Source organism: Copadichromis virginalis, linkage group LG13 (assembly GCF_057382275.1).
Source record: "Copadichromis virginalis isolate Kocher_CV1m ecotype Utaka linkage group LG13, C_Virginalis_male_GT1.1, whole genome shotgun sequence".
NCBI lineage: Eukaryota > Metazoa > Chordata > Actinopteri > Cichliformes > Cichlidae > Copadichromis > Copadichromis virginalis.
This window is the reverse complement of record NC_140630.1, coordinates 871,749-880,288: the sequence shown is the minus strand read 5'-3', so window position 1 is coordinate 880,288 and position 8,540 is coordinate 871,749.

The window sequence follows — 8,540 nt, the reverse complement described above, 5'->3', positions numbered from 1 at the left end:
GACAAAAGGGTGTTATCCAAAACTACTCACAAAGAATGTACAGAAAAAAATCAATTACTGCTAAGGCTTTGTTAGGCTGTCTGGTATGTCAACAGCAGATTAGTTACAACAGCACTGAGATATTTTCAGTCTATAAAATGGAAAAACTACATTTGGTGCCAAAAATACAAATGACCTCTGAGCTATACATTAGTAACTTTGCTATTAACATTCATTTAATGTTTTTATTCCACACAACTACTTAAAAAATGAGATAAATGGCCGCAATCTCTATTTGTGGTGAAGCTGAAGAATTTTGAGATCATCTTTCTTCACTGTTTCAGTTTCACCAAAATAGCCTCAGAGCACGACGCTACCACTACCATGTTTTAGTATAATGGTCTTTAAAGACCAGCTGGCTGTTACACCACAGTGTCCCAGACTGAGGGGAGGACACTCATCTGCTGGTCGCAATATGAGGAGTCTGTGTGTGTTTGGAGGGGGAGGGCGCCACTGGTTCTGGATGTGTTCATGCTAAACTCGATTCATATTTGATAGTGTTGCACACTTGGACAAATGACACTTCCAGGCGTGCATGAGTTCAGAATCGTTCTCTTTACTTGCTCTTTTGCAACTGCAAATACAAAACACAAGCACTTCAGTTCAGCGTAGCTGCGCTCTGCAGGCTATCTGTGCAGTAGAACACACGCGACCATTTTACATATAACTACTGAACACGTGTTAACAAAGTACTCATTTACTCAGTATTTTCCCACCAATGTTCATATTACAATATTCTGCACACTCGTATGCTCCTCCAACTAGTATTGTTGCGCATGGAGACTACCCTCTCGATCCCCTCATTACATCATTTGCGATGTGACATCCCGTTTAACACCAGTTCAGGTACATCATGTAAATCACAAACTCCGACATTAGCGTTGTGTTCCATTAATGACAGTACCATACTCTAATACATTTCTCATACGTCAACATCATTCCGTTTATCAACACATAACTTGTGCTCACCTGCAAATACAAAACACAAGCACTTCAGTTCAGCGTAGCTGCGCTCTGCAGGCTATCTGTGCAGTAGAACACACAGGACCCCAAGGCTGCCCGATTCAGTGCCTGCGTGAGCCCGAAGCTGCCCGTTTCAGTGCCTGCGTGAGCACCACCCGTGGGAATCATCATTGATCAGAGTATCCTAGCTATATTGCCAGTTATCACAGTATGTGTCAGAAATAGTAATACAGAACTGAACGCATAACATAACAATGATAAGAATGCATGAGATTATGGAGGGGGGGCAATATCTATTACAATACTTCCATCTGTGCCCACCCATTACATGAGTCCCACACTCTCCCCTCCAAAAATGAATGTCATCCTGACATTAGAGATTTTTTCCAGAATGCATGTCTTCAACAGAAGGTTACAGCAGTAGCTTCACTGGGAGTCAGCCTCTCAAGATACGTTCTGTCCGGTAACAGTCTTTGGCATGACATACATCTCCCCCTTCATGTCATGTACCAGCAACAGACACTACTGGCCAGGCAATGTCTGTAAAGTCTCTCCGCCACTCAGGCGTGCTCTGTATCAGGCTGAAGGTGTAGACCTATCACTCTACCATGTAACCTTTTACACAGACACACATTTACTGCTGTATATCTCACATACAAGCCAGTATCTCTCTATGTGTAGCTAGTCTGGTTCTGGTATTCCCTGTTTAACTCATGTGAACTATTAAACAAATACATGCAGTTGTTGCTCTGTCAAATTTGCTCTTTTTAACATTTGCTACTGTGAACACTTCCCTTTCTGTTTAAACTGTCACCACAGTAAACTCAACATGTGACAATGAACTTAGTTTTTTCTCTTAGCTGTGGACATCACTTGTGTCTGTTTATGACTGATGGCTGACCTAAGGTGTCATACGTGAGTGTCTTGGGTGGATCTCTGCATCGGAAAGAATACTTTCATGTGGGAACTGGCTGTGAGTTGGGCTCTCCCTCGTCTTCTTCATCAGATGACGACACCTGTCCTTGACTTCTTCTGTTCTCCTCCCCAGACAGCTCACTTCGCCCTGCCTCCTCCTCCTCTGCACTTGACTCCAGTCCACCTTTTCCACCCTCGTCTAGGCACTCGCTGCTGACACCACCACTTGACAGTTCTCCGTCAGCTTCTTCTGGCTGGAACTCCTCTGCCTCTGCCCTCAGCTGACTCCTGATCTGGGTGGGTGATTCCGCAGCTTGTGTGGTGATAATTCCCCAGTCACCCTCATCCTCTGAACCGCTGTCGTGGTCGCTCTCCTGCTGCTTTTCTTGGGTCTTTCCTTTTCTTTGTTGTTTGGCATCCTCCTTCCCCTTCTTGTTTTTCTCCAGCTTCTCCTCCTGGACGGGGAGAAAGTCACAGGGCAGTAGGAGGTTCCTGTGCAGAACTCTCACTTTCCCTGGTCCTCTCTCTGGCTGTACAGCATAGACAGGGCTATCTTTGTGCTTTCTTTCTAACACGACATGTACTCGCTCCTCCCAGTAAGACCTTAGCTTTCCGGGCCCACCCCGATCTCTGAAGTTCCGTACTAGCACCCGACATCCCGGTTGCAGTTCCACTCCATGAGCCTTCCGATCGTACTGCTTTTTCGCTCTGTTCCTCTCTTTCTGGGCTGTTTCTGATGCCAATCTGTATGCCTCTTGCATCCTACTTCTCCACTTACGGACGTAATCACTGTGAGAAGTACTCTGGTCACCTGGAACCAGGCCAAACATGATGTCCACTGGTAGGCGGGGGTTTCTGCCATAGAGAAGATAATATGGGGCATATCCTGTTGCTTCACTGCGTGTGCAGTTATACGCATGCACCACTTTGCTCAAGGAGTTTTTCCAGTCCGCCTTGGCTTCCTCTGTCAGGCTCCTCAACATGGAAAGGAGTGTCCGATTAAATCTCTCCACCTGGCCGTTCCCCGCTGCATGGTGAGGTGTTGTGCGTGACCCCTGGATTCCACAGTACTTTTCCAGGGTGGCAAACAGCTGGTTCTCAAACTCCCTTCCCTGATCATGGTGTAACTGGGCAGGGAACCAAATTTGAGCACAAAATCTCCAAAGATCTTTTCTGCCGCTGTTCTTGCTGACTTGTTGGTGCATGCATATGCCTGTGCAAACCGGGTGAAATGATCCATCACGACTAGGATGTACTCATATCCTCCTTTACAACTCTCCAGATGCAGGAAGTCTATTGAGACCATCTCAAAAGGGTATGTGGTGACAATGTTGACCAGCGGTGCTCTGTCTGGCTTGCCGGGACGTTTCCGTTTCAAGCAACTGCACACCTTAGTCACATAATGTTCCACATGTTTTTGCATATGTGGCCAATAGAATCGATCACGGACCAAGGCGAGTGTCCGCTCCACTCCGAGATGTCCCATTTCCTCATGGAGCTCCTTGTACACCAGCTGATGGAATTTTGTGGGTAACACTAGCTGAGCTCGAGCAGCTGATTTCCTGTACAGGATGTCATCTTTGTCGAGGTACAGCTTACTCTTTTCCCGGCTTAGAACGGAAGTGTCTTCACCCCTGTCTCTTCCTCTCCAAGGAGGCCATTGTCCTGTCATAACACATTCTCGCACCCTGCCAATGACTGATCATCCTCCTGTGCTTTCTTTAGTGTCTCTTTGGAGATCTGTGTCACTGGGGCCATTACTCGTTCAAGCTCTACATCAGCACATGCTGTGGTTATGGTAGCTGGACACATCCATGGCTCATCTTCATGGGCTTTCAACTGAAGCACCTCTGTCGCAGGGGTGATTACCTCTGGTTTCATTTCCTGCGAGCATGTGCGCATGTACTCCTCCATGTCTAGCGGCATTCGTGATAAACCATCAGCATCGCCATTAGCCCTTCCCGGCCGATACTTGATTGAGAAGTTAAAATCGGCTAGCTCAGCACCCCACCGGTGTGTTGTAGCATTTAGCTTCGCTGTAGTCAGGACATAGGTCAACGGATTGTTATCTGTATACACTGTGAACGAAGGTGCGTAGTACAGATACTCCCGAAACCTCTCACAGATTGCCCACTTCATTGCTAGAAACTCTAGCTTTCCAGAGTGGAGGTGGTAGTTGGTTTCTGGAGCTGTTAGAGTTCTCGACCCATACCCAATGACAACCAGTTGGCCCTGCTGTCTCTGGTACAGGACTGCACCAAGCCCTTCTTGAGAGGCATCACAGTGCAGCACAAATGGCCTTTCGAAGTCAGGGTATGCCAGGAGTGGTGGACTCAGCAGGTGTTCTATCAGTTGGCATAGCACTGCCTGGTGTTGTTCTGTCCATGTGATTGGCTGGCTTGAGTGGCGTTGGTCTGCTTTTTTCCGCTGTCCTTTGTGCTTTGTTACCGTTGATCTTCTGTCAGTAATCACTTGACTCTTTCCGATCGATAGCAGCTGGTATAGTGGCTTGGCAGTGCGTGAGAAGTTTGGAATGTAGGGGCGGTAGTATGACAGGAAACCTAGCATTTTCCTTAGGTCTCCCACAGTCTCAGGTTTGCGGTTTTTTAGTGCTTGCACTGGTGCCAATTCAGCAGGGTCCATGCAGTAGCCATCTTTAGATACAATTTTTCCCAAGAATTTCACCCTGTCCTTGAACACTTCACACTTTTTGGGGGTTAGCTTCACCCCGTGCTCTTGGTAGCGGCGCAGGACCTCCCTCAGATCACGCAGGTGGTCCTCAAATGATCTGCTGTGGACCAAATTGTCATCCAGATATGGCTGAGATATTTCATCCCTCAAGCCTGCCAGGCACTCTTCCATACTGCGCTGGAACTCTGCTGGAGCCGAGGACAAACCAAAGGGAATCCTTACCCACTCATATAAGCCCCAAGGTGTGATGAAGGCTGTGAGGGGTCTGCTACTCTCCTCCAGGAAACCCTGGTGGTACGCCTTGCCCTGGTCCAACACTGAGAACCATGCACTCCCAGTCAGGCTGTTTAGCATGTCTTGAACACGAGGGATGGGGTGACGGTCAGGAATGGATTTCCGGTTTAACTCACGGTAATCCACGCAGAGACGCAGACTTCCATCCTTCTTGCGCACACAGACGATGGGCGATGAGTAGGGGGAACGGGATTTCTGAATCCATCCTCTATTCAACAGGTCCTCCAAATACTCCTTCACCTCCTTGTGGAGTGGCTTGGGGACTGAGATGTATGTGCGTCTTACTGGAGTTGTGTCATTCAATCTGATCTTTAACTGCAGGGAGGGGATGCATCCCACATCGCTCTCATCTTTTGAAAATGCAGCACACTCATCACGCAGGACTTTTCTCACCTGCTCCTGCTGGTCTGGGGTCAGGTGATCAACTGACACCGGTGGGTCCCATAAATCTTGGCTGCATCTGCCCACCTCTTCATACTCCCCTTTGTGCTGTTCTGGGGCGCTGATGGTGCTCCCTGTGTTTTCACTAGCACATGTCAACTTGCCCATGTTTTCAGCACTTACTGGTCTTACGTCTACTGGGTAAATAGCCTTCACTTGCTGTAGCCGTCCCAACACTGCATGAGGGAGGAGGGTGATGTCATGGCTGCTGCCATTCGTGACTGGAATAACCACCCTGGACCGGGTTCCCCTCTGCAGTCCAATGACAGTTTCATTCAGGTTAACCCCCTCTGGTAGTTTTGAAATGTCCTCTGGTTCGAAAAGAACCTCCTGTTTCAGGCGAAGGGGACCTGTCCTCACACTGCACTTAACCTCCCTGCTTTGTCCCGCTGGAATCACTATCTTTTGCCTCCCAACTTTCACCACACCCTCCTCATCGCTTTTGTGGCAGCGCTGCACGATGTTAATTAGCCCTTCCGCTTTCTTACAATCAATCGAGAAGGCTTCCCTTACCACCGCAGGTGTAACGTCTGGATGCTGCTCCATTCCATCCTTCACAAAATGCTCAATCACATTATAGCCAATGATGGGTGGCTCTGCTACTCCTGGTTCTTTTGAGACAAGCACGGGGACAACTAGCTCTGGCTGTGGATCTCTAGTTGACCCCAGTCTAAATTTTAGCTCAACCCAACCTGCGAAGGGTATGGGTGTTTGGTTCGCTGCTTTGCCCACCAGAGCCTCATCCTCACCTAGGAGTTCACTTGTGCTTCTCAGTTGGATATGTGGAAAGCAGGACTTCCTCCAGTTCTCATTAATGATAGTCACCTGTGAGCCTGTATCCCACAATGCTTGTGTTTCTACACCTTCAAAGAAACAATCCACCATACACTTCTTCCTGATCAGAGCTCTCAGCTTAGCCTGACAGCGTAGTGAGAGATGACTGGCATACGTGGCACCCACAGTCTCTTTAGCCTTGCCACTCTGCTCTAATTCTGCCTCCAGCTGTCTTATCCGATTCCAAAGCAGTTCATGCAACTTGTCATCTGCTTCAGCATGGATGGGAATTAATGATTTGGGAGGGGCGATGGTCTGGATTCCCACTTGAGTGCTCTCCGATCTTTCTGTTGCCCCCCTTCGCCCTCTACAGCCTCTGGAGAGGTGTCCTGGCTGGCCACACTTGAAGCAGTGTTCACACCCTTCATTGGTTCCCTGCTCCTGGCATGCCTTACATCCCCTCCTCCCACTGGTTCTTAGTGGGCGAGTGGGGCCTTGAGGGGTGGTGATGCTCCTCCTTAATTCAGCCATCTCCTCTCTCAGCAGCCTGACCGCTTCATGCAGCTCTGACTCTCGGGAAGCAGCTACAACAGGTGTTCTGCGGTTCTTGGGTTTCACCACTTCAGCTGATTGCTCTTGAGTCCCCAACCTAGTTTCGGCTACACCCAGACCCAATTGACTGGCTGGCCTTTCCGTCTGGAGTTCATTTACTTTCACAGATTTGCTGCCTGTAGTTTTCTTTTGCTTCAATTGTCTTTCTGATTCAACACTAGCTGCTTCATTCATCTTATCAATGAGGATTTCATCTGTCACCCGAGGGTCATCCAGATAGGGCTTGAGCTGAAACTTGATAGGGTCACTCAGTAGCCCAGTACTGACCGACCTCAAGAATTTCTTCTGGATGAGCTCAGGGCTGTATTGTTCATCGGACCCTGTGTCTTCCGATGCAAGCAGCAGCCTCTCTTTTAACTCAATTGCTCTGAAGAGGAAGTTTTGGGGAGACTCACGGCTGTCTTGTGTGACGTTCACTCGTCTGTGATACAAATCTGTGGTGCTATCTTCTTTAAAATGCCCCTTTAATATGGCCTTCAATTGGGGGAGGGTGAGGTCACGTTTTATCTCAAGCATGTCTCTAAGACTCAAACCTGGGCTGACAGACTTCACCACAGCCTCTATAACCTCCGCTTCACTGTGTCCTTTGTTCAGACCTCTGTCAATCTGATGCATCAGGTTGGTGTATGAGAGTCTGTCCTTTTGGCCCTTCTCCCCAATTTGACCACAGATTTTGAATTCCCTCCTTATCGTCACTTCCGAAAGGCGGTTGGCTGCGACAGGAAACACATTTTGTGGGGTGGTTGGTTGATTTGGTGGTGTCCTCTCCACCCTTCCACTCAGCCTCCTAATTTCTTCCTGCAGTGCTTCGCTGTTTCTCTGGAGCTGTGCGTATCTCTCTGCTAAATCAACTTCTTCCCTTATTTCCTGAGCCCCCTGTGGCGAGCTCGTTGGATTTGATCCACTTTCTGTGCTTCTGGAGCTCCCTATCGCTGGGTCGACACTTTCTAACATTTTCTTTAGATAGCAGAGCGCAACATCCTGCTCTTCATCATTAATAACCTTGTCCATCGATTCTGTAATTAATCTTATTAACGCTCATCTTGTTGTGACATTTCCACTAGGGATTTTAGCTTCAGCACATACCCCTTTGAGTTGGTCGAGTTGTAGGTTCCAGAGTGTCTGGGACACAGTCTCTGCCAGCTCCTCGAGGTCCATCGTGGTTGCTGTAGCCACGCCCCTTCCTTATTTTCATCACGCTGGACACGGCGTTAATAATCCCAGCGGTGCCTCCAATATTTGTTGCACACTTGGACAAATGACACTTCCAGGCGTGCATGAGTTCAGAATCGTTCTCTTTACTTGCTCTTTTGCAACTGCAAATACAAAACACAAGCACTTCAGTTCAGCGTAGCTGCGCTCTGCAGGCTATCTGTGCAGTAGAACACACGCGACCATTTTACATATAACTACTGAACACGTGTTAACAAAGTACTCATTTACTCAGTATTTTCCCACCAATGTTCATATTACAATATTCTGCACACTCGTATGCTCCTCCAACTAGTATTGTTGCGCATGGAGACTACCCTCTCGATCCCCTCATTACATCATTTGCGATGTGACATCCCGTTTAACACCAGTTCAGGTACATCATGTAAATCACAAACTCCGACATTAGCGTTGTGTTCCATTAATGACAGTACCATACTCTAATACATTTCTCATACGTCAACATCATTCCGTTTATCAACACATAACTTGTGCTCACCTGCAAATACAAAACACAAGCACTTCAGTTCAGCGTAGCTGCGCTCTGCAGGCTATCTGTGCAGTAGAACACACAGGACCCCAAGGCTGCCCGATTCAGT